The sequence below is a fragment of the Dermacentor andersoni genome, chromosome 3 (assembly GCF_023375885.2).
Source record: "Dermacentor andersoni chromosome 3, qqDerAnde1_hic_scaffold, whole genome shotgun sequence".
In the NCBI taxonomy this organism is placed as follows: Eukaryota; Metazoa; Arthropoda; class Arachnida; order Ixodida; family Ixodidae; genus Dermacentor; species Dermacentor andersoni.
The window spans coordinates 178788864-178812972 of record NC_092816.1 but is presented as its reverse complement, the minus strand read 5'-3'; the positions used below and the strand labels follow the sequence as shown (position 1 = coordinate 178812972).

Sequence of the window (24109 nt, the reverse complement as noted above, 5' to 3'; positions counted from 1 at the left end):
GTCTTCTTCAAGGCGACATATTCTTTCCTCACGCAGTTTATATAGGTGGGGATCTACTAAAGGGGAGAGGGCGCACAGAGGGTGGGTGTGGCAACGAGCGAAGGTGTGTTAGCGGCGAGGTGTCGAATTAAGAATAAACCAGCGCTGTGCACAAGGACAGGGACACGGCTGTCTGTCAACCGCGTGTCAACGCCCCTGTGTCAACCGACGTCTCAACGAAGTGCACAGCAGCCTTTTATTACCTGTTTCGCTGGTGGTCCTGGCTATGGTGTCTCTGACATAAATAATCGAAGGAGCCGTAGAAACAGGTGCTCGTGAACAAAAACAGAAATGGAATAAATTATTGAATCAATAAACTGGGAAAACCGGAAAAGGAAAAGAAAGGAGAAGGAAACCGGAAGGAAAAGAAAAAAGAGCGCTATGAAACCAAAACTAAGCGTTGTTGCCTATACCTTGCAAGTTAGCTTAGCGAATAGTTTCTAAAGCTCCCTTTAAAACATTTATGTCTATTGATTGCAATGTCTTGAACTTATGAATAATGTGTGATTCTCTGTATTTTCTTTCTCGTTCAGATATGAATTTCGACTGTAAGATGTCCAGTTTAAAGGGCCCCTGGAACGGTTCGGATGAAGTTTGTAGACGCGTAGGATACAGCTGAAGTTAATCATTCGCACCACAATTTGTGTGAAACGGCACATATTAAGAGAGCTACGGATCTACCCCCCTCCATAGTCGAATTTTCTCCTCAACTCATTCGCCGGCTGATCGGGGCTAAGCTCCGCCTTCACTGGCTCTGCGTCATGATGGCACGTCGGGTCCTCGACTTCCGGTTCTCAAGGAGCGAGCACGCGAAGCCTCTCCAAACTCTCTGCTAGCTGCTTGGCAGTCGACTCCAAGCGAGAGCTATCGAAGCAGCGTGCATTGCGAGTATTCAGTCGCAGCGCCGAACGTGTCTGGTATTCCGGTAACCACAGGCTAACTGGGCGTTTCGACGGAACGGGGGAGGCATTAACTCAAGGTGATGAAGGAACTTTAGCGTAGACGTACGTGAGATGCCTGATCGGTCTCCACGGTCCAGCCACCCGTTGACGCAAAGCTTAACGAGCCAGGCAAAGAACTAATATTGCTCTAACCAAGTGTAAAATATTTTAAACATTTACAAAACAACGTGTTCACGATTACGCTTCAGCGAAGAAGAAAACATTTTGTTACTGCTAGTTTGTGTAGTGGAGCTCTGTGCCGCCAGGTGGTTGCACCGTGCAGACCATTATCATTTGCGCTTCTGCTCATCCCGTGAAGCGACACGCAAGGGGACACGGCCAGGCCCTGTCCCCTTGCGCTTGGGTGCACATGTACCCTAACAACGTACTCACGAAACTCTATTGTATTAGTAATCTTCCGGTGCAAAGTGACGGTCGCAAACGCGCAAATCCTGGCGCCGATCGCAGAGTGGCAGTCCGTGGCGCTGCAGCTAGTCGGCTCCTCTGTTGTCTTGCAGAAGGACCCGATGTCGCAGCTTGACATATTGCCAGTCGCTAAGTTTGCAGTCCATAACGCAACAAAGTTGAATCATAGTGCTTGCGAAAAGACTGAGTGCGATTATGACCGCGGATCTCTCGTCAAAATTGAGCACATTGTAACACAAGCAAACGACGCTTGCTGTGTGCAGGAAGTGCTTTAAGTGTGGTGAGAAATTGCTCTTGTGCATTTTCATTCTGTTACTTTCTTTTTATAGAAAAAGATTAACTAACATTCCAACTATTACGAACATCATTTGTTCCCCATAAAGGTGCAAAAATTAAAGATGACGCGCCCTGGGCAGCCAGTCCGATAGCTCGTTCACATGACGTCGATTGGGTGATTTATGTCATATGAGTAGGAGAGGCTGAAAATTCCGGCGAGCAGTGTGCTGCGATCGGCAGCGATGCACATTTTTAAAACCTTATAATAAGTTACACTCCTTAAGCGGAGCACTTAGATGCGTCAAGTAATGATCAGAAGGACCTGCTCTAACGACTCAGTACTTTTGTACAAGATCAACAAAATTGTTTCAGGGTCCTTTTAGGTAGAGCACAGTTAGGACCTGGTTGGTTGAAATGCTCGGCGACGGCTCTGGGAAGCGTTTTAGCTGTGTACCCGCGATGTCCATTTAATCTGCCGTTCATTGATTGTCCCGTTTCACCAGTGTCTTGTTTCTTACAGAAGTAACATTAAAGCATAATAATTAAATCCGATCTTGTGCATGTGAAGCTAGATTTGACTTGATGTGTATAAATATTTCCGGCGCTTTTAATTTTAATGTCACTTTGAAGGTGCCTGCAGGTTTTGTACCTGGGGTGACAACATGATCTTATTACGGGCAAGATACATGCAACTGGATTACGGTATCGCGAGTAAAAGGGCTCGTCGCTCGGTGAGACTGGTGGAACCGATAGTGTGACTGCTTTAATTGGAGGAACGCGCACGGTGCAGACAGAGGAGAGTCCCAAATTAGTGACCTCTTGAGGAAGCACGACTTCAATCCATAGGCTGATGGGCAGACGAGACGTCGGGCACAAGAGGCAAAATAATGGGCACCATGCAAAATAATGTAACACAATATTTACATATGTTGTTAATTTTCTGGCGGATAACACTTTCTTCTCTTTAAATTAGCATGGCTTCGGAAAATTTTACTCTAGTGATACTCAACCTCTTTCGTTCACTAATGACTTGCAGCTTTATTTGCACAGTGCTTGTTCAACTGACTGCACATTTCTTGACTTTGATAAAGCGTTCGATAAAGTTGATCACTCAATGATTTTATATGAGCTAAGAGCTCTAAAAAGTAACCCTGTAGTTCTTAACTGTATTCATGCATTTCTATCTTCTCATGTTCAATTCGTCAGCACTAATGACGCTACTTTCTCTACTGCACTAGTTGGCTCTGGGGTTCCTCAGGTATCTGTATTTGGCCCCCTACTATTCCTAATAATATAAATGACTTACCTACCGCTATTACCTCCAGAGTTTGTTTACTTGCTGATGACTGTGTGAAAACACCGTAAAATAACAAACGATTCCCTTATTCACTCGCACCAGGTCGATCTCAATAGCATACTTGATTGGTGTCATATTTGAAAAAAAGAAATAAACATTAAAAAGTCAAAGTCTATGAGGATTTCCCGTTCGAATATAACTTGTCCAATTAATTTTCTTCACAGTAATCCGCTTGAAATCGTAACATTTTACTGGTATTTCGGCGTCCATATAACTAACACTCTGCCTGGAAATTACATACAGACCATATAGCATCAAAAGCAAACAAAACCCTGGCTTACCTTGGACGCAGCTTTTTTCTTGCACTATCACTAAAAACATTATTATACACCACCTATGTGCGAACACAAATGGAACATGCTTCATTTGTATGGGACTCTGGACAGGTGACACTAGCACTCATGTTCGAAACTGTGCAGAATCGTTCAGCTCGTATAATCTTGGCTATCATGGTTCGGCTAGTGTCACCCAAATGAAAGTGTCTTTAAACCTCATCCCACCAGCTAACCGCCGAAAGCAAACCCGCATTTGTCTGTTTCATAAGATTTTCTACCATAAACGTAATATTTGCTCCCGATGGATTCAACCATCACTCTTTATTTCCCATCACCCAAACCACCTACAAAAAGTCTCAGTGCCCCATTGCAACACCGTAACAAGTGCACAATCATATTTTCCAACAACTTCTAAATAATGGAATTTTCTACTCGCATCACTGACAAGCATCACTGATAGCGTTCAATTTATAGATGTCCTTACAACTCTGATTACGTAATTACCGCTTTTGTGTTTTGTCCATTAACTGATATAAGTATCCTGTTCTGGTTCTCCTCCTAATATTATTGTTCTTCATTTGTTTTATAACGTTCCAAGACAATTGTTAGGATTTTTCATCTGTGTTCCTCTATTGCTTTGCATTCTTGTATGAAACGTGCTTTGTGTTATTTTTTATTGTTGTCAATTGCCCTTCCCCTCTGAAATGTGCTCTGTACCCTACGGGTAACATAAATAAAAATAAATAAATAAATTGCAGCTGAAATCATTACTTTTCAGTGACGCTCTACTTTACACGTAATTTCAAGGGCCATGTTCTAAACATGCCCTGTTTTCTGCTCCATAAATATGCTCAAGAGAGGTTCCTCTGCAAGTGGTTTTCAGGAGCAGTTTTGCTTTTCATACCGTGAAGAAACAAGCAATCATTTAATGCGAGTTAACGAAGGGTTCAAGCAATCAAGTCATGAACAGAGACGTAACTATTACTTGCCATTTTATACCTACTCGGCCAATAACAATAAATAATGAGATGCCATTTGTGAACGACAAATTGGCCTCTCTACTATTCATTCATTTGCTATATGATTGCTCCCTTGAGGTTCTCATTTTCAGATGAACATATGCAGACATGTATTGTGAAGGGGTGGCCTATGAAATTGGTATTGGAAGCGCTCCCTCTCAAGCCATTTAACTACTTATCAGTAGTCCCTCCGAAGAGGGAGTACCTGTTTTATACCAGACATCTACTTAGCAGGCTCAGTTTCTTTGACCATGACACTTCAAATAGTTTTCATTCTGCCTAAACGGGAGTGGAAGCAAATATCTAAGTTCACATCCACGACCTGTAAATATTGGAATGATTAATTCAATCGTTCTGAATTGTATTTCCTATTACAAAATCTACTTTCAGAAGCCGGAAGTTTCATTGGTGTTCCATGCGATGTGAGAGGCAAGATTGTCAACCTGACAGAAGTTAGTATACCATTTAATTTATATGATTGTAGACAAAACATCCGGGAAACAGCCGAAATAAAACTCAAGCATATCGGTCATAATGGGAGAACCAAGTAGAGTGTTCTTTTTCTAAATGGGACTCGTAAAAAGTGCATTTGATGTTTCACATGCCAAAACAACGGTTTGGTTATGAGTCAAAGGGTTAACAGGGCGCAAACACGGCGCCAGAGTGAAGAACAACAGGACACATCCCTAAACTACAACTTATGCTTTATTGGTAGTAGCTACACATATATAGGTTGACACAACCAGTGAGAAGGTTAACAAATCCAAAGATAAAAAAATGAACGGGATCTCATCCTATCGCCCTCTACCTTTTACAAAGCGTCATTTAGATGTTCGATTTTCCAGAGTGCCACTGAAGGCGTACTTACAGAATTATATTTATCAGGATATATTTCAGATGATCCGATCACTTCAAGTGTCAGTTTCTCCATCTCTCTTTCTTAAACACTGTACAGTTTCCGTAGAACGGTTTAGAAGCACAGCTTCTACAGTGTAATGACAGGTGGCCCAATACGGCAGTCTTCCCAACCAGATTCTTGTGCTCCTGAGCTTGTCGTTCAAACACCTACCCGACTGGTTCATACACCTTTTATCGCACCCCACCGGGAGAGAGCAAAAAACACTTTCCTCACGATTAACGAATTACTGCCTATAATTTATTTAGAATCCTGCTATCTTTCATGCGGATCCACTATAGAAAAAATTTTTTGAAGGCTTGTTGGGGGCAAAGAATATAATAGGCACACTAGCACGCATGCCTAGTTTCCTAAGATTCTTTGAGGTTCTGTGAAAGTAGGGCACCATGCCGAATGTTTATTTCTTCTTCTTTACCAACAGTCTGTCCTGGTAACCATGCTTTCATTATTTGAGCGAGCCACGAGCCACTAATTTAAGCTGATGAAGCGGGTAGGCAGCTGACACCAGGCGAGAAGTCTGAGCGAAAAATCTGCTCTTGCCAAAGAAAAAAATTATTTGAGAAAATAATTTCTGAAACAAAGACAACATAACATAATGCCTCTTTTGACAAGCTCTCTGTGCTTGGAGGTGTGTGGGAGCAGCAGTTTACTGGCCCTGGTTTCAAACAGCCAGCAAGCATGTTCTTTAGTAAAGTGAAAACTCAAGTCAAGAAACTTCAGCGAGCTATCCACCGAAACTTCGTGAGGTAAGTGCAGTGGGTCCCGACACTAGCTAAATAACTGGACGACGCTTAAGCTTCGCCTTCAAGAGTGGAACGCGATAGCGTTATCGCACCCCGTTGCCACCACCCACTCATTCGCTCGGCATGAACGCAAGGATGTTGGGGCATCCTCGCACTGGTCCCCGCATGGCCCCATTGCGCTCAAACGAGACGAAGGGGAGAAGCAGGCGAGTGGCGCTCCACCTGTCGGGGCAGCGCCGTACATTGCGAGGAGGGGGTCTTCAGTGTTTGCCGCACGATGGCTCTGCGTGTGCGCCAAGCGCAGAAGAAATGTAGCAGAAACGTACTTCGCTACTTGTTTAACTGCGACTTCTGTAATTTCCATGCTCATAATTACCGATATACACCGCAGTATAATTTTCTATGGCACGTTTCTAAGGCAACTCCGCATTCACAAGAGGCGGTTGTGTCCCGTTTGAACCATCGAATTCATGGCTGAGAGGTAACGTCTCCGTCTCACACTCCGGAGACCCTGGTCCGATTCCTACCCAGCCCATCGTGCAAGTTGTTTTTATTTATGAATTGCCTTCCGCGATTTTTATCGCTCACGGTCAACGACGCCGACACCGACAACACGGGCTTTTCTGCGACACGAGCTCCTTAACGCTGTCGCGTTAAAAGTGCCAAACCATGCGATAGCGTCATTTGGAAGTCAACCGCTTCGCGTTTTAAAATGATAAGTAGTCGCACGCGTGTCTGAAAACGCGTTTCACTGTCACTACCTCTAAGCGCTCACTCAAAACGCGATAGTAGAAGTCAATATAAATGCCACTTAAGAGGGACGCGATGAATGAAGGGGCGCAGATCCCATGTTTGTCGTATGAAAATGCATTCTTGCCTTGTAACGAACATTGACACCAGATAAAAATGTACTCACAACCCACTAGGGTTGTGAGTGCCCTCTACACAGGGGTTGTCAGTAGCGTTTTGATCGCATATAATTACCGGTTCTTGCGGATTTTAAACAAGGATGGTTAACTGTTAGAAACTTCAGTTTCTGTTGCGAGAACCTAAGGGTGTTTTGCGATGCTTCATTCCAGGAAATGATACCACGAAATGGAGCCCTACCTTGTGGGTTGTTGCTGAAAAAGAGACTTTCAGGCTTACATTTTCTTAAGTTACAATAGCGCACACTGGCGTGTCGAGTTTCATGCTCTCAGTAGGACGCAGGGCCTCTTTTTTAACACGGGATAGCTTAACGTCATCTCGCCTAGAAAACACGGTTTTGACGGCATTGGTAGCAGTAGACTTATACTAGCTAAAATGCAGAGCAGCATAACTGGCCTCCTCATGCGCTTGAACTACTAAAAATTCATTCCGGCGCGAGTAAGACAAAGCTTGACTTGCATGAAGGCTACAGTTGGGCAGCTTGGTCCCCCGCAAGACATCCACACCTTCTGATATGCACCACTCTTCGTCGAAGTCCTCAGAAGCATCTCCTACCTTACGCACCAACAGTAAAGGCTCCTGCGTTGACGCCTTCGGCTACACGACGAACTTGGGTCCTTGGCTGAGGACGTGTATCATATTACTAGGGAGGAGCAGACGCTCAACGGCGTGAAAGAGATTGGCTGTTGTAGGCTTCCTGCTGTGAACGATGGCCCGTAGAAAGGACAACAAGTACTTGCACCGGCACTCGGTTGTAGTATGGAAGATGCGCGAGCATTCCTTAGTGAGGGTCCTGGCACGGTTAACCCCTACACCTCTGTGCTCTTACTATTTTTCAGACGATGAGCCCAGTCCATGTTTGGAGGCCAACCTCCAACGCGAAACCGTGGAATCCCTGTCTGCGAAATAGCTAGAGTGGAATGGCAATAGAGAACTCGCTTTTATAAGGAGTGCCTGCGTCAAAATCTGCGCAGAGCTTTAAGGTTTAAGCGTACCAAGCGTAAATTTCAGTGCATTATAACCCAAGAGAATGTGACAGACACAATCGTTACTATAGTATTACACGTACATTCTCATAAGGAGTCACAGAAATGTCTTCAACACGTTTTCGGTTGAGTAATCATTTGTGTGGTTTCGTTGCATTCCATGACAGTCGGCTTTTGCGACAAGCTAGAGAACAGAGACAGGAGAATTGAAAAAAAAACAAGCGCAAACTCTCAGCTGAATTTTAGTGGTGAAAAAGGCCAAGTTTTATACATAGACAATGTTTAAGGTACATTCAGTTGGTAGAAACCCGAAAACAAGACAACATTGTCACAAGACAAAATTGAAAGAAACAAGTGTATTGTAAACATGTGCGGCACGGACATAAAGACGTACTAATGCGCAACGTGTACCTAAAATTGTTAGTTCTTTAACCGTTGGTCCTGTCACAAGTAATCGAGATCTTTTTGTGAAAACCTTATTGAACCCCTTCACTGCCACATTTTGCCCCCAGGCTATTATTATTTGCCGCCTGAATGATTGCGCTTGTCGACCAATTTACAATCTTCGAAAACCACCTTACAACATCAATCCCAGCATGGCACTTCCATGTGTCCTAGCGTGGTTCTGTATACACAGTTGTGTTCGCGAAGTCTATCGTTTATGCACCTTCCTGTTAGGCCTATGTACCTATTGCCACCTGAAAATGGGATCGTGTAGACATACGTCTCCGCGCATGCCACAAACTGCTTTGTTGCGCATGTCTCATCTATTTCATCAATGTATTTGTCTACCTTGCATATATATATCAGCTTGTGCCACGGCAAAAGAAACAGCTTAACCCTGTATTATCTAAGGAAAGATGCACGGCTAAAGAATGACCATTTTCAGGGACGCCTTGCAAATCGATACGTCCTTGGTCCGTTCCACACGTGTAGCCACATCCAAATGACTTTTGAATGCCTAAAGTTTTCTTTTTTGTTTTCCGCTTTTTACGTTTTCACCAACGGGATGCATGTCATACGTCATCTGTGTATGAAAATAACCCTTTTCGCCACAAAATATCTCTTAAACATTTGAGTTTGTGTTAGTCAAGTGTCCTGTCTTCGCCCTATAGTTTATGCCCAGATGGTTGCCGTCACCTTTCCTGCAATTAGCGAAATTTTAACGCACTAAAAATGCCGAAAGGGGAGTATTGCTTTACCCGAGACGCTCTGGTCATCATGAAAAGTTGACGGCTGCATGGCGCAGCGTCCTTAGAAAACACCGCAGGACGCGGGATCTAGCATCTTGTAGCTGGTTTTAAATTTTTTTTTCTTTTATAAAGCCGCCACTACTTTCTCGCAGAAAAATTATAGGGGACACGAAAAAAAAAAAACTAGACCCATTGGCGATTTTGGTAGGTTATTGAAACCTCATACATTAGTGCGTGACTTTTAAGGCGTGACAGAGCCATCACATTCCAAGCTTATCATGCGCGCGTAGCACAATTTCAGCATATATTGCACTGGTTGACTGCGCCAAAACACGTTGAAATAAATGTCAGCGTTCTAAAGCATATTAAAGTTTAAAAACCACCCTTAAAGAAAGTTTTTTTTTCAAAGACTATTTCTTGCTATAAATGGAATATATATGCTGAACGCCTCCTAAATGAAGTAAAACAGAACGCGTATTTTCTCTACTACTGCGCCACGATTAAACCGGTACAAAATTCTCAACCAGTTATGTGTGTCCTGCCTGAACATTTTCCATTTACAAAGAAAAATATCCTAGGTTTCGGTTTATGAATGATGATTATTGGGTCTTAATGGAGCATTTACCATTTCTGGCCAAAGAGCACCAAACAAATGGTGCAACAAGTTTACAAAAAAATTCACGTTACATGGAATCAGAGACGTAACATCACTGTGCAGGGACCTAAAATCAGTCGCCATAAAAACGCATAAAGTTAGGTGACGTATGGCCATAAAATGTCAGTTGAGAAGTGATCCGAAGATAAACATATAGGAAGTAGCAAAAAAAAGTATCCTAGCTTTCGCTTTATGGAACGTTTACTTACATTAAAGGGACCCTGAAACAATTTTGACGATTTTCTACAAACTTACTGAGTCATTAGAGTACGTCCTTCTGATCATTAATTGACACACCTAAGTGCTGCGCGTAAAGCGTGTAATTATAAGGTTTTAAAAATGCACATCGCTGCCGATCGCAGCACACTGATCGGCGAAATTTTAAGCCGCCCCCTACCCATATAACGGAAATCACCCATACACTCTTAGGCAAAGTTACACCATTTGGCTTGCCCCTTCTGCCACACAACAATAATCGTTATCTGCCTTGATGCGTTTCCTTTCTTTAACTCTGCGAGCCCGGAACTTTCCAGTAACGAACGGCACGCGCGTTGTCAGAAGGGGCACTCCAAAGGGTGTAAACTGTTCTATGCTGATAACAATGGGGCGAGCTATCCGATTGGCTGACCAGGGCGCGTGATAAGATTATTTTTCCAAGTTTATGGTAAACAAATGATATTCGTAATAGTTGGAATGGCAGTTCATTTGTTTTTGTAAAAAGAAAGTAACATAAAGAGAATGCACAAGAACAATTTTTCAGTACACTTAAGCACTTCCGGCACACAACAAGTGTCGTCTGCTTGTGTTACAACGTACTCCATTTTGACGAGAGCTCCGCGCTCAGAGTCGGTCTCAGTCTTTTCGCGAGCACTATGATTCGACTTTGTTACCTTGTGGACTGCAAACGTAGCGACTGGTAATATGTAAAGCTGCGACATCATGTCCCTCTGCAAGGCAGCATACGAGCGAACTGCTCGGCGGAAACTTGCGATACTCAGCGCATCGGGCTGCCGCTGTCCGATCGGCGCCAGGATTTGCGCGTTTGTCCGTCACTTTACACCGGAAGATTACGAACGCAATAGCGTCTCGCGAGTCCGGCATTAGGGCAAACGCAAGCGCAAGGGGACAGGGCTCTGGCCGCTTGACTATGCCGTAACGGGATGAGCAGAAGCGCAAATGTGTATGGTCTGCACGGTGCAGCCCCCTGGTGGCACAGAGCTCAACCATACACAGCAGCAGTAACGAAGTGTATTCTTCTTTACTGCTGGTGTGTATTATTAGCAAGAGTGTAATCATCAACACGTTGTTTTTATAAACGTTTAAAATGTTTTACACTTGGTTAGAGCAATATTAGTGCTTTGTGTGGCTGGTTAAGTGCTGCGCCAACAAGTGGCTGGACCGTGCAGACCGATCAGGCCCACTCACGTACGTCTACGCTAAAGTTTCTTCATCAGCTTGAGTTTATGGCTCCAGCCATATGCCGAAATGAATAGCTTGCCTGTGGTGACTGGAATACCAGACACGTTCGGCGGTACGACAGAATGCTCGCAACGCGCGCTGCTTCGATAGCTCTCGCTTGAGGTCGACGGCCAAGCGGCTAGCGGAGAAGTTTCGCGCGGGCGGGCTCCAAAACAAGCGGAAGTGGACGATGTGACGTCGCATCGTGACGCAAAATCAGTGAAGGCGGAGCTTAGCCCCGACCGCTCAGCGAACGAGTTGAGGAGGAAAAGCATGGCTAGGAAGGAGGCTAACTTCTAATCGCTTGTAGCTCCATTAATACGTAATGCTTCACTTAAATTGTAGTGCGAATGTTCTACTTAAGCTGTACCCTACGATTCTACAAAATTTGCCCTAACCGTTTCAGGGGCCCTTTAAATAACAAATTAATGAAAACAAGAATACCATCCCTGTGACTGTGCCTCAAGCATGCCCTTCTATATTTGCTTATTAAATTATGTTGTGCTAAATTATACTGCAACATCGGGACATAAATTCGTCTACAATATAATTTTTACATCAATATACTCAGAAAGTGGAAAGCCCGCATTTGCACGAAACCGATTCTATTGTTCATTTCATTCCATCTAAACAGAAAGCTTACATAGTGCCAAATATAAACGAGGGCTGGAAAACTGTAAGGCAACCTTGAATTAGGTACAATTCACACTCTGTACTCCTGAATAAGCTAGATAAACAATGTCAACTTTGTTATCATGTATTCGTTATTTTGTGTTCTTATTATCTTGCGTTTATTATCTTGAGTTTGTTAACTGAAAATGTTTTCACGCTGTATCTTTGTATGTTTTCGTGTACCACTGCCAAGACTATGTATGGTGCGTCGGCCTCGTGAAGCCTTGTCATTGGCTTTCTTTCCGGCGCACGCAACATCCGAAAGATGTTGAATAAACATATTGTACTGTACTGTATTGTTTATAGATTCTTGAAAAAGAGAAACTGAAGCAATGAAAAAATGAATTAAGCTCACCAAACAATGATGCCATTCATTTCGTAGATATTGGTCCCATGTAACCAAACTTGCGACGGGCAGCCTTCATTGCCTGACACAACGCCTTGCCACGTAAGTTCACAATTAAACTTGGCCTGTGAAACTTTAGCACAGTTTCTAAAAAATAAAAGCTTAAGACGCAAACATTGTACTGCTAAACCGAGCAGCTTGAAGTAAGTTCTTTTATTTATGCACTGAAGCTTATTGTTATAGTAATTAAACATAAGCTTATTCAGGTGCGTGTAACCATTGAAGTTAGGTGTTATGCATCTAGCAAGAAATACTACAGAGGCGAAAGATCATTATTTCCCACGTGGGATAATAGTCATATTGTACCTGGTTGTAGATATAGTCACCTGACGCCAGCTTTGACTCGTAGTTTCAAGACACGTAGCCAAATTTTATCCCTGTTCAAATTTACGTTGGTAAAATTCCTGATACAGTATACCCGCCGCAATGTTCAAGGGCGCAAATACTACGAGTGTAAAGAACACCCGTAACACTAATTTCACAGGGGATCTCTTCCACAGTTTCTTGTTATTTCATAATCTTGGCTTTGACGCGACCATCATCTTCTCTGTCAGAGGGTCTCATAGATGTCCCGTCACCTTGACTACTGCGGTGATGTTTTCTATATCCTTGGTAAACGCATCATGATGCTGTTGTGATTGGGATGGCCCCTTTCTCAGTCGCATTCCTGCAAATTATATTTTGGCTCTCACTACGCCATAAATTTATTGAGGTGAAACTTCATGTGCGCCTTCCATGCGAGGCACATCAATTTATACCGAAGCATTTCATTTTCATTTTATAATTCTGTCAGCCTCATTTGGGCTATAACATGGGTGGACAGGAATATATATATATACTCAAAAATAAGCACTCCTTATACAAACAATTATAACCATATAACAATGATTGACAAGGGATAGCCAAAGCTCTTTACTCTGAAACACAGCAAACAATGCATAAAGCACAATATACATCTTTAAACACTAAGTCATTTAGTTTTTTAACGAACGAAGGTACACATTCAGATGAAACAGTGGAGTTTGGCAGCCTGTTGCACTCATTGATCGCCCGGGCAAAAATACTGTACTTAAAGCAATCGTTGTGGTGCCTCGGAGGAGGAATGTACATGTTATTCCGGTGTCCTTATGTTTCCCCAGTTTTTATTTCTATGTACTTTGATCTGTCAATTTTTACTTGATCATTAATTATTAGAAAGAGTAATTTAAGCCTTTCATATTCTGTCATTTGTTCTAGAGCTGGAAGGTGAGCTAGTTTACGAAGTTGTGTTGGCGAGTGCAAACGCTGGTATTTGTTAAATATGAAACGTGAAGCCAGTCTTTGCATTCTATCTAGCTTATTGCAATTACTTTTTGTATACGGATCCCACACCACCTTTGCGTACTCCCTGATTGGCTGTACGAGTGCCTTGTAAGCGAAATATTTGATTTTTGGGCTGGAATTAGGCTGATTTCTTCGCAGTCTCCACAGCGCTTTGTTGGCCTTAGCACAAACGGAGTCGATATGTAAAGTCCATCGCAGATCTGAAGTTATCCATAAACCCAAGTGTTTGTGTTGTTCGACTCGGGCAAGCTCGTGGTCACCTATCGAGAAGGGCCATTCTAGGATGCTTTTCTTCCTGGAAACGCTCATTGCAACGGATTTTGCCGCGTTTAGATGCATCTGCCAAGTAATGCACCAGTTATTTTCTGGAGGTTTAGATTTAGTTCTGGTTGATCAGAAAAAGATTTAACTGGATTATAAATTACGCAATCATCTGCAAAAAACCTTATAGGGACAGTAATATGTATAGCTAAATCAATGATAAAAATCAAAAACAGCATTGGACCCAAGACACTACCTTGGGGAACTCCAGAAATACCGTTAGTAAATGTAGAGTTTTTAGTGTTGACTTGAACGTGCTGCTTGCGATTGCAGAAATAGGAGGAAAACCATTGCGTTATGTTGGGGTTATTAGAGATAGCATTTATTTTTAACAACAGTTTAGCATGGGTCACCTTATCGAAAGGTTTCGCGAAATCCAAAAATATTATGTCAACCTGACCACGGGAGTTTATTTCAGAGGCGAGATCATGAACAAGCTCAACGAGATGAGTAGTCGTGGATAGGCCTTTTCGAAATCTATGTTGCTGAGAGTATGTTATGTTGTGAACATATCCATATGCCAAAACATGTTTGGAGACAATATGCTCGAGAAGCTTGGAACTTTGCCCGGTAATCTGAAGCTCGAATGATTACAGGGCGATCCTTGCCAGGAAATTTCTTTCCCAGTCTATGCATCCTTTCTATAGAATTCAGTTTCGGATTAATAATGGACCCAAATATGTCATTTACTTTTCTCAGTAGGTCGCCTTCATTCTCGGTGCCTTCTTCTTTTACCCCTCTAATAATAATGTTATTTCGTCTCCAGCGGTTTTCTAAGTCGTCAACCTGTCTACACAGAGCACTCACTTCAATATCGCTCCTATCAATTGCAATCTCAAGTTTTTGCTGCCTGCTATCCATTTTATCTAGGGACTCTAATTTCTTCTCAATGGTCAGTAATCTGTTCTTTACTTGAATCATAGTGGACTCGGATGAGGCCTGTTTCTCTTGCATTTGCGAAATTTAAGAGAGAATTGTTTTTGCGTTTCTAATAGTTCCTGAAACATTGAATCCGTAATAGGCCCAGTGTTTACCTCGACATCCCCTGACAATGAAAGTAACAGACCTGTTAGCCCAAAACACTCACTTATGCAGTAAATAATAGTGTGTGGACACGGCGACACAGTTAGGCAAGGATCGTCACTATGATAACCAAATTTCCATCCACCAACCTGCACAAGTGGCGGTACATTAGGTGACATCGTCACGGCTTCGTTGCCGTGTCCACTGCCGCTCGAAGCAATAAGCGTCCCATTTATAGACACTGGTGTGGCGCTGACGGGGTGAATTGATGATGTCGTCATGCCACGTAGTTGTGCGCAGCAGAGATGGTTCTCGTTATGCAGGAACGGTGATACCGGCGTATTGAAGATATCGCCACCGTCGATGCCCATGCCGAGCTTAAGCGATGTAGCAACGGTGTCACGTAGGTGTTCAAACTGGTCCGTACAAAACGCCGAAGAGCCGGTCGACAAAGCAAGGCATCCCGTCAAAACCTGCACAAGTAGGGGTACATTAGGTGACATCGTCACGGCTTGGTTGCCATGTCCCCTCTAACTAACTATATTACTATTTTTGCCGTGTCACCCTGTCTACAGGTCAGGTGGTCTTGCGGAGTGCCTTCAAGCAGGAAAGGCACCTGTACGATTTAACAATGCATTTTTGGCACTACATTCCTCTGCTTCCCGAGAGCGGTTTCCCTCTGAATGAATTTCCCGGTACAATTAAAATCTCAATGCATTACTGTCTTCAATATTTATGCGAATCTGGCGCCACGGTTTCTGAAAGCTGGGCGTTATAGACCTGTGGTTTATAATAGAATGCAGAGTAACCATGACGGCCCGAACCTTTGGTACCATCTCTACGTGTTAGTTAAGCCACGAAAAATCCTGTTCCTGCGATGATGCGTTAAAACGGCGCTCACAAGTGTAGTTTTTTACTCGATTCGCACTACAGCGTAATGCGGTGTGCAGTAGACAAAGGAAAGATATGAGCCTCACAAATGCTTGACGTTTCCTTGGCATACCCCATGTTTCGATAATTCATGACAGGATCACATGATGTTAGGCAGCTGATCTGAATTCAACAGAGCACTGTGATATCCTCTCGCACCATTCTTTAGACACACGTTTGATGTTTGTACTGTTTTAAAGCAAAACTTCTATTTGCTTACCCAACCGCTTTACCGCGTGTCTGCAGCAGCTGCCTAACGGCTTGCTGCTGCCTGCTACTGACTCCGTAGTTTCCTAGGAAACTTAGTAGAGGGAACTGTGGAGCTAGCGCATACAAGAGCCGTGAGTAGGGTGGCGGAGCCTGCATTAGAATGACGTTTAGAACATGGATTTGCGTAAACTAGGTTCTTATGACTTCTAACGGCTTTAAGTATTAGCGAACTGATGAGATGAAAAAAAACATTGTTTAAAAATACCACAATTGTCAGGTAATGTACCTGTCTCCATATTCATATCGCATCTGGCGTTCAGAAAAAAAAAAGAGAATTGTTTCGACATTTTGATTATTAAAATCAGAGAAAGCGTAGTAAGCAAAGCCACAAAAACGTGTGAAGCCACAAACATGAAGATCAGATAAATACAGCAATCATGATTGATCCTATAGTAGCCAAACAATGGCATCGAGAGGGGCAGGGGCGGCACGTAATGCACGCAAGCCCATAGGCTAGCTTCAATTCAAACGCGCCGTCGTCATCATTCTGTTTGTCACCATTTCATCGGCTTCATTTTGTTACGTTCCTACTTGCCGTCGTCATCGCTCCACCACCTTTAGGGTGTCGTCTTGAGTGCTTTGTTAATTCATTGTGAAGACTTCACGCTGTCTTTATCAATGCGTGGTCATCATTCCGTCGTCCCCAAGCCGTCATCGTAACACAGTTATAATTATGCTGTCGTCATCATTTACTTCTCAAGCCGTCGTCGTGATGTCATTGTCGTCTTTCTGTTGCCGTCATTTCAGCTTCATCAACTTGTTTTTGTCATGATGTTGTCGCCACGCCGTAGTCGTGATCATTCCGGCATCGTCATCGTATCGCCGTTATCTGTCGTCATCACGCAGTCAGTGTTTTCTGTCCTCATGGCGTCGTCATCATACAGTCGCCATCCTGCTGTCGCGGTTGCTCCGTTGTCGTTATTTTAGCGTAGAATTAAGCACTAAAACTTGCGGATTGGAGCAGCTACGGTACATGGAGAATTAGATCATACTTATCTTTTCGTGTATTAAGCCTACAGAGTGGTTCTGTTAAAACAGCTGTGAGTACAAAGCTTGGTTCTGTAAGTATTGCTCGTTTTAGAGCTGCGCAGTATTTACAACTTTGAGTGTCTCCATTGTCACTCATAATATAGGTAACGAGCACTGCGAAAGATGAAACGGAACGCGGAACGCAGCGGGATATGAAAGACGGTATAGCGAAGAAAGCGCGAGGAGGAGAGCGGAGGAGAAAATGTGGCGAAAAAGAGCAGAAAAAGTAGAGTCCCGCACGAGTATACGAGATGGCGCCATGGTATTTGTAATCTCATTGTAAGCGCGAGGCGAAATGTACTTTCTGCAACCGACGCGGGCCCCAACGAATACCATGGAACCTTCAACGAGTCAGGTATAAAAGCCAAGACACTTGATACGCAGATCAGATTTCGACGATCACCGGCTCTGCTCACCGCTATCCTCATGCTTGAGTTTTTTTGCAACGCTTCACCCCATTTGCAACGTGCCGGCAGATTGTCCGCGAAATAAAAACACGCATAGATCTACAATTAAATTTCGAATTAGGCAGTATCGCAATCGTCGGTGAATTTTGCAGCGGGGCTGTTATGCGCTAGGTTCCGGCGGTTTGTGTGCGTTGGCAGAAAAGGTGGTGGCGGGCCCAGAGCTACAAGAGCTAACGCATAAGGCAAAATCGTATTACCGGGCATGCTTCAGCTGCGTGTAATCGATATAAGTGTTACAACGTATTGTCATAAAAAATGTGGCAAAAAAAGGTGCGACAGGAATATTGTGTTGTATTGTATTGGGTTTAGTGGCGCATGATCAACTAAGGTTATCCTGCGCCAAACACAGGGTATCTGAGACAGGAATAGACACTGTTTAGTATGGATTGCGGTTTGACCTCACGGGCACTACAGGCGACCCACCTAACCTTTTCTCAGTTCCCTTTCGCGCGTTTAAAGGGTTGGCTGCGTACGGTGAACACTGCGGATGAACAGCGCGCCTATAAAGAGAACACCGTCGTTTACAGAAGCGGGAATGAGCGCAGCGACGGCGGGGGGTACGTGACACCGACGAAGATCGTCTCGTAAACGGCAAGCGTGTGCACGTTTGGTTGGATCATCTTTACCGACTCCACTTTTACCGTAATTGTGGGTGATTTATACATAGACGTTTCTCAGGCAACGGAATGTGGTTTGTAGCGTTTCTCTTGGAAAGGTTCCGCATTCAATGTTACATAAGCATCAGTGTGCCCACGACGTGCCATTGGTCAGGTATACACCTCACACTGGCCAACAACCTTTCCAGTGTCGCTAGAGAGCCACTGGCCGTATATCAAAGCGATCATAAAGCGATATAAATAATAAATCAAAAAAATCAAACAAAAGAAGCGTAAAAATCAAGAAAGCAACGAGTATGCGATTAATTAAATCAACCAAAAATCGCGAATATTCATGTGTGTGTCTATTATTTTCAATGTACATATTTATTATCAACATTAATGGCTGTATGGCTCATATAAGCGAACAAAATAAATCGGATAATTCTTGGCATCTTTTGGAACTATGAGGTGCATTTTTGCGCACCACTTTTTTTTTGTTTGCGTTATTATTTATATTATATTGTTTTCTTGCCGCGCGTGGTGTCTTATTCATATACATAAGTGGGGATATATATATATATATATATATATATATATATATATATATATATATATATATATATATATGATGTGACAAGTTAGAATTATTTGTTTCTGATGTATTCCGTATGCTGTTTGTACCACTATGCCACAACCCCTCTTATTTGGTTTAGTAGTATTTGACATAAATAAGTAAAAAAATTATCACCATATATGCAGCCGCGCTGGCCCTCCACCTTGAAAAAATGGAAGGGCTTTGGATTATTTTTCTTCCTATTCTTTATCGTTTGTTTTGTTTCTGTCGTTTTTCAAGTCTTTTCTATGATGCATGATCAGTTCTTAAACTTGGTTCTTTGTATATGATGATAATGTATTTACTTTTATTGTGCCATGAAAATTGGAACAAGCAAATGTGCTTTGCACAGCACAGCACAGTAAATTTTTGAATGCGTGTATATATATTGTCACGTGGTAGTGACCGTAAAGAACACAGTAGCAATACTTTTGAAACATGTGGGCGAACATGTGCCCACAAAAACAGGATAAGCTCAAAGAACGGCGACAGCGGCGAACGCAGTCGGCGATCGGCGAAATCTGATCAGCGGGTTAGGCGCGTCAGCTTTCATACATATAGAAATGAATACAACAAGAGCGGACACTCCCTGAGAGCCCAGCGGCCCAATTGACTGCAGCGCACTGAGCCGCCGGCGTTGATACCTGAACCAGGCTTCAGGTTTCCGTTTTCTGCGCGCGCGTTTTGAATGCTAGCTGGTACGCGTCACGCCGGCTGCGTCTTTCTTTTTTTCTGGTTCTACAGCGCGACTGCGCGCGTTATTCGTGCGAAATCGTTTATTAAGTAAAACTGATTGCGAATGATCTTCACAACCGTGCATCGAGTATGTGCCAAGTGCAATTTCATAAAGACGCAAGACGCCTTCTGAAATGAGGAAATTTCTATTGTGTTCTTTATAAGCGCTCGTTGCGGGCTTTCTGTGCATCAGAAAGCAGCAGTACTTCCCTTAGGAAGCTCCACCAGACAACGTCAGCTAAGAAAATTAAATTACACGCACCTGTGATTTTTGCATTAACATGCAAGAATAATGCGTGTAGAGGTGAAGCGTACGAATGTGGTGAATGGGTGGGATTACAAACAACAGCAATTCGCTTTTACACACACGGCGTAGAAAATGCCTGACTCATCCCAAACTATACCGTACATACGACGAAAACATACTGTTTCCAAGCATTCCCCTCTTCCAGGGCCTTATTTCCTGCACTTTAATAGCAGGAATACAGGAGTTACTGCGCATTTCCAGAACTTGGCTACAACCGACGCGATAGAACGTACGAACACACAGTCGTGGCCACAACACAGGCTCTCAAGCAGATCATGCTGGACGCTCGCAGAATTCCTTCTACTCGCACTCAAGACAAATACATGGGTGCCGCACAGAAGACGAAATTTTCGAGTTACTAGTTCCTGGCGTTTGAGCTCCTTGGCGTTATCTTTTGCTTGTTCTGCCGGCGCAAGCAACACGCTTCCGTGTTATCACTCTTCGCAATCGCTCGTCGCGTTTTCAACAAGCGTGAGCACCGAAAGAAGACAAATTGTTGCGGGGCCATAAAAATTGCGACAAACTTGTCGCAGCAAGAATCAGTACGCGCCAAACCAACTGTCACCACGGCCGTGCTGCTCTTTGCTGCGTCACGCCTGGCGCGGTGCGCGTGCCTCATAAGCAACAAAAAAGAAGTACCGAAAATAATCTTCAACAGCGTTGGGCGTCAGAGAAAGCGCCATGAACTTGTCGGTGCATTAAAGCGCGAAATTTAACTGCGCACCACGGCCGAGCTGCTTTTCCCTAACCGCGTCAAAGCGCCAGGCGCGCCCACTGCACTTGAACAGTACCCCAAAAAGTAACGAAATTAGTTACGATATTGTTCGGGGTTAGAGAAAGCGGCAGAACTTGTCCCACTAAGATTCAGTGCACGGGAAACTGCGTCACAGCACCCTGTGTGACTAGCGTGCCCCAAATCTACCGAAATGAGTTAAAATAATATTCGGGCTCATAGAAAGCGTCGCAAATATCTTCCAGAATGATTAATTATTTCAGATTACCTGCGCCGCGACGGCCGCGCTGCTTTTCGTTAACTGCGTCACAAGTCCAGCCTAGGTGGCGTGCCGTAAGCCCAAATGCCTGAAAAGCGTCGCAGACTGTCGAACAAAGTTTCTCATTTTGCCGGAGTGCAGTGGTGTCATCCCAGGGGTGAATGTCCGCATGTCCGAATGTCCCTTCAGTTACGGCCCTAACAGTAGGGCGATGCTCTAGCAACATAGCGGCGCACACGATCGCTTACGTTGTCGTGGGAACAGGAACAACAGCCGCGTGGCGCCTCCTCCCCCTAGTGTTTTTTTTTTCTTTTTGTCTTTATTATGCCGACCCTCCCCGCTCCCTTTCCCTTTATTTCTTTGGTTTCTAACTTTTCTTTCTGCCTGTAAGCGGCGTGTTCTGGTTTTGTTTGTTTTGTTATCGCGTGCACGCGCGCTACCGCGCACCACGATCCAGCTCGCAAGCAATGACAATGCGCGGCGTAGTGGGCGCATTGGCATTGCTTGCGAGCTGGCGCGTGGTGCGCCGTGGGCTATTCGATGTCACGGACGCAGTCTTACCATATGTCCTCTTATGTCCCGGCACATACTTACACCAGCATGTGCCGGGACATAAAAAAATTCCACTTCAAAGACAACAGATCTTTGGTCTTGCTTTATTGACTTCGTTACCGAAAAAAAAAGATTTTTGTTATACACGCTCAAAAATTGAACAGAATTGAAAGGTGCATGACCTATACATGATAACTAAACACAAAAGTTTACAGACAATGAAATAACAAAGAAGAAACGCTAGAAAACGCGAAGGCTGTTTCATGTACACACATAAAAAACAATATTTTATACAACACCCTCACGACCAAAATGTGCACGCACTTCTCATATATGCACTAAGATGTTGCACAACACTTGACGACGTGTATGACATAGTCATGACAACTAAAGAAAGGGAAAACTTACTGGTAATGGCAAAAACAATGACACGCAAGACACCTAAAATTAGAATAAAATGAAGATTGATTGACAGCCATACAAAGAAAAGCGAGTGCTTACTTATAAACCTGCACGAAAATATACGAAATGCGTGACATGTTCATTACTACAGAACAAAATGAAAAAGACGTGGCAGAACAAAAAATAACATTGTACTAATAACTGAAATACACATTATCACATTATTGTGCACATGGCCACAACTTGACTAACGGTGGCTAGGGGGAACAGAAGGAGTCGGCTTTTGCAGCAGCACATAGAAAGTATTCGCAGAAATTCCTATTTCTCAAAGACTACTACGTAAAATAAGTCAACAACATGGCTTTTCTTTCACACTGAATGCAATGCTTCACATGCCTACATCATGCCTACACATGAAGGTTGTTCGCGTGGTTTTTCCATTGGCGATTACTGAGATAATACGCAAACACGAACAGTCATATTTCAGCTGTTAGAACGTTTGTAGAACGTGACACGCAGAAAAAGCACTGATGGTGGAATGAAAAGCTAAGTTACTGAAGTTGCAGAATGAGACTTCGCACAGAAAAACACAAATCATAGACCATGTGACAATCAGGAGGAGCATGTATTTGTCAGCTTTCTCTACCCGTAACAGGGAAGTGTAGCACAATCAAGGCGCAACGACGTCCGGAGGCTCATGGAGCCCACACAGGGCAACGCTGCGTTCACATACTTGCATGCGCCTTCTGCAGTCCTTGGGTCTGCGCGTTCACCTGTTGTCTTTAGGCCCCCGGAACAACCTGGCAGGGCTTGTTTTTGAGGTATTTGTGCACCACTGCATGATGCACGAGCGGTACGAGTCGTGAAACGGGTGAAACATCGCGGAGCACAAGCACAGAGCTATCGAGGACCACGAAACTGACGAACCTACCCACGCCGGTAAACGCACAGCAGCGCACGCTTCCCAATAACAGCAGATAACAAAACATGAAACGTCATGCAGTGGGCTAAGCTGGCGGCGTGCGACCGGGCGGGCCCGGAGACAGTCCAAGGTGAGGGAGTGACGAAGGAAGGAAGAGGAGTTGGGGAGGGGAAGGGCTCGGCCGCCAGAATCGACGTGCGAGCGCGCGACGATCTACGAGGTAATGCAAATGAAACGGATTTTCAGCTCCGCCTTCCTCATAGATGGCGCCAATTACCTCTGCCACCGAAGCCGTGGAGTTTCCCAGGCCGGGTGCCATGTCGAAGTTCAGAAGGAACGCAAGAATTCGCCGGGAGCCCACCAAACCAGGCTAAACCCAAAAATAGGAAAACAGGCAGACGGGAGACCCAACAAGCCAATGCCCAGATGCACGGCCGGTCTCTCTCGCTTCGGCGGTGTGTCTGACGAATGACGCATGCATCTGGCTCGTCATTCGCCGGTTCGCCTGTTGCTAGGCAATGGAAGTAAGCCGCAATGCTTAACTTAATCTATACGCAGATATTCTTTTACTTTTGCCTGGAATGATTTAAAAAAAATAAAACAATCTCTGTTAATCTCATTTCACATTTTTCTTTTTTCGATGCTCGCCGCAGCAAACCGTTGGAGCCAATACTAAAGCGTGACGTATTTCCTGTTGCCTCTTTTCGCCGAGTGTCCCCTCTTGTTATATTTATTGCTTTATGTTTATACATGAACCATCGAACCTTCCAGAGTAATTGCTGGTGTCGGCGTGTTTTCCAGAAAGTTCTACATCATTCGCGTCGTGCATACATGCAATCAGAGTACACAAGGTTCAGCTACAACAAACAGCGGATGGAAGTATCGATAAGATTCTACGAACTTCCGATACATGTAGGCGCGTCCTTCGCTGAGCGATAACATTTCTTAGACGGTAAAAGTGCTCAACCGTAAAGACAAACGAGTTGACGTGTAGTTACCAGCCTCTCAAGAGGTATCATCCCGGTGCTACAAACACAACAGGCTAGTCAAACACAAAAAGACACTTAATAAACAAAGTAACAAAACAAAAAAGTAATAAAGTCCAAGGTGACACATTCAAAAAATAAGTCCGAGGTTAAGCTATGCGATGTCCCCAAAGTTCATTAGCGCTGGTGGAACGGCTTCAGTCGCACAACATGAAGAACTTCAGGTGGTGAGCGGCGCCACTGTGATAGCAAAACGCTGTCTGGCACGACCTCATAGTCCAGTGCGCCAATGCGTCGGATGATCTTGTATGGTTCAAAATAGCGGCGTAAAAGCTTCTCGCTAAGTCCT

The 24109-nt window shown here is 43.9% G+C and overlaps 1 long non-coding RNA gene across 1 annotated transcript in view; it reads left to right on the top strand.

The window, feature by feature from the left end:
• The window catches only part of LOC126524438 (uncharacterized), a 48356-nt gene that overhangs the window by 12127 nt on the left and 12120 nt on the right, over window positions 1-24109 (top strand). The window contains exons 3-4 of the long non-coding RNA XR_007597954.3: window positions 4724-4785; window positions 12266-12331. This is a non-coding gene — a long non-coding RNA (uncharacterized lncRNA). The remainder of the gene's footprint in view (window positions 1-4723; window positions 4786-12265; window positions 12332-24109) is intronic.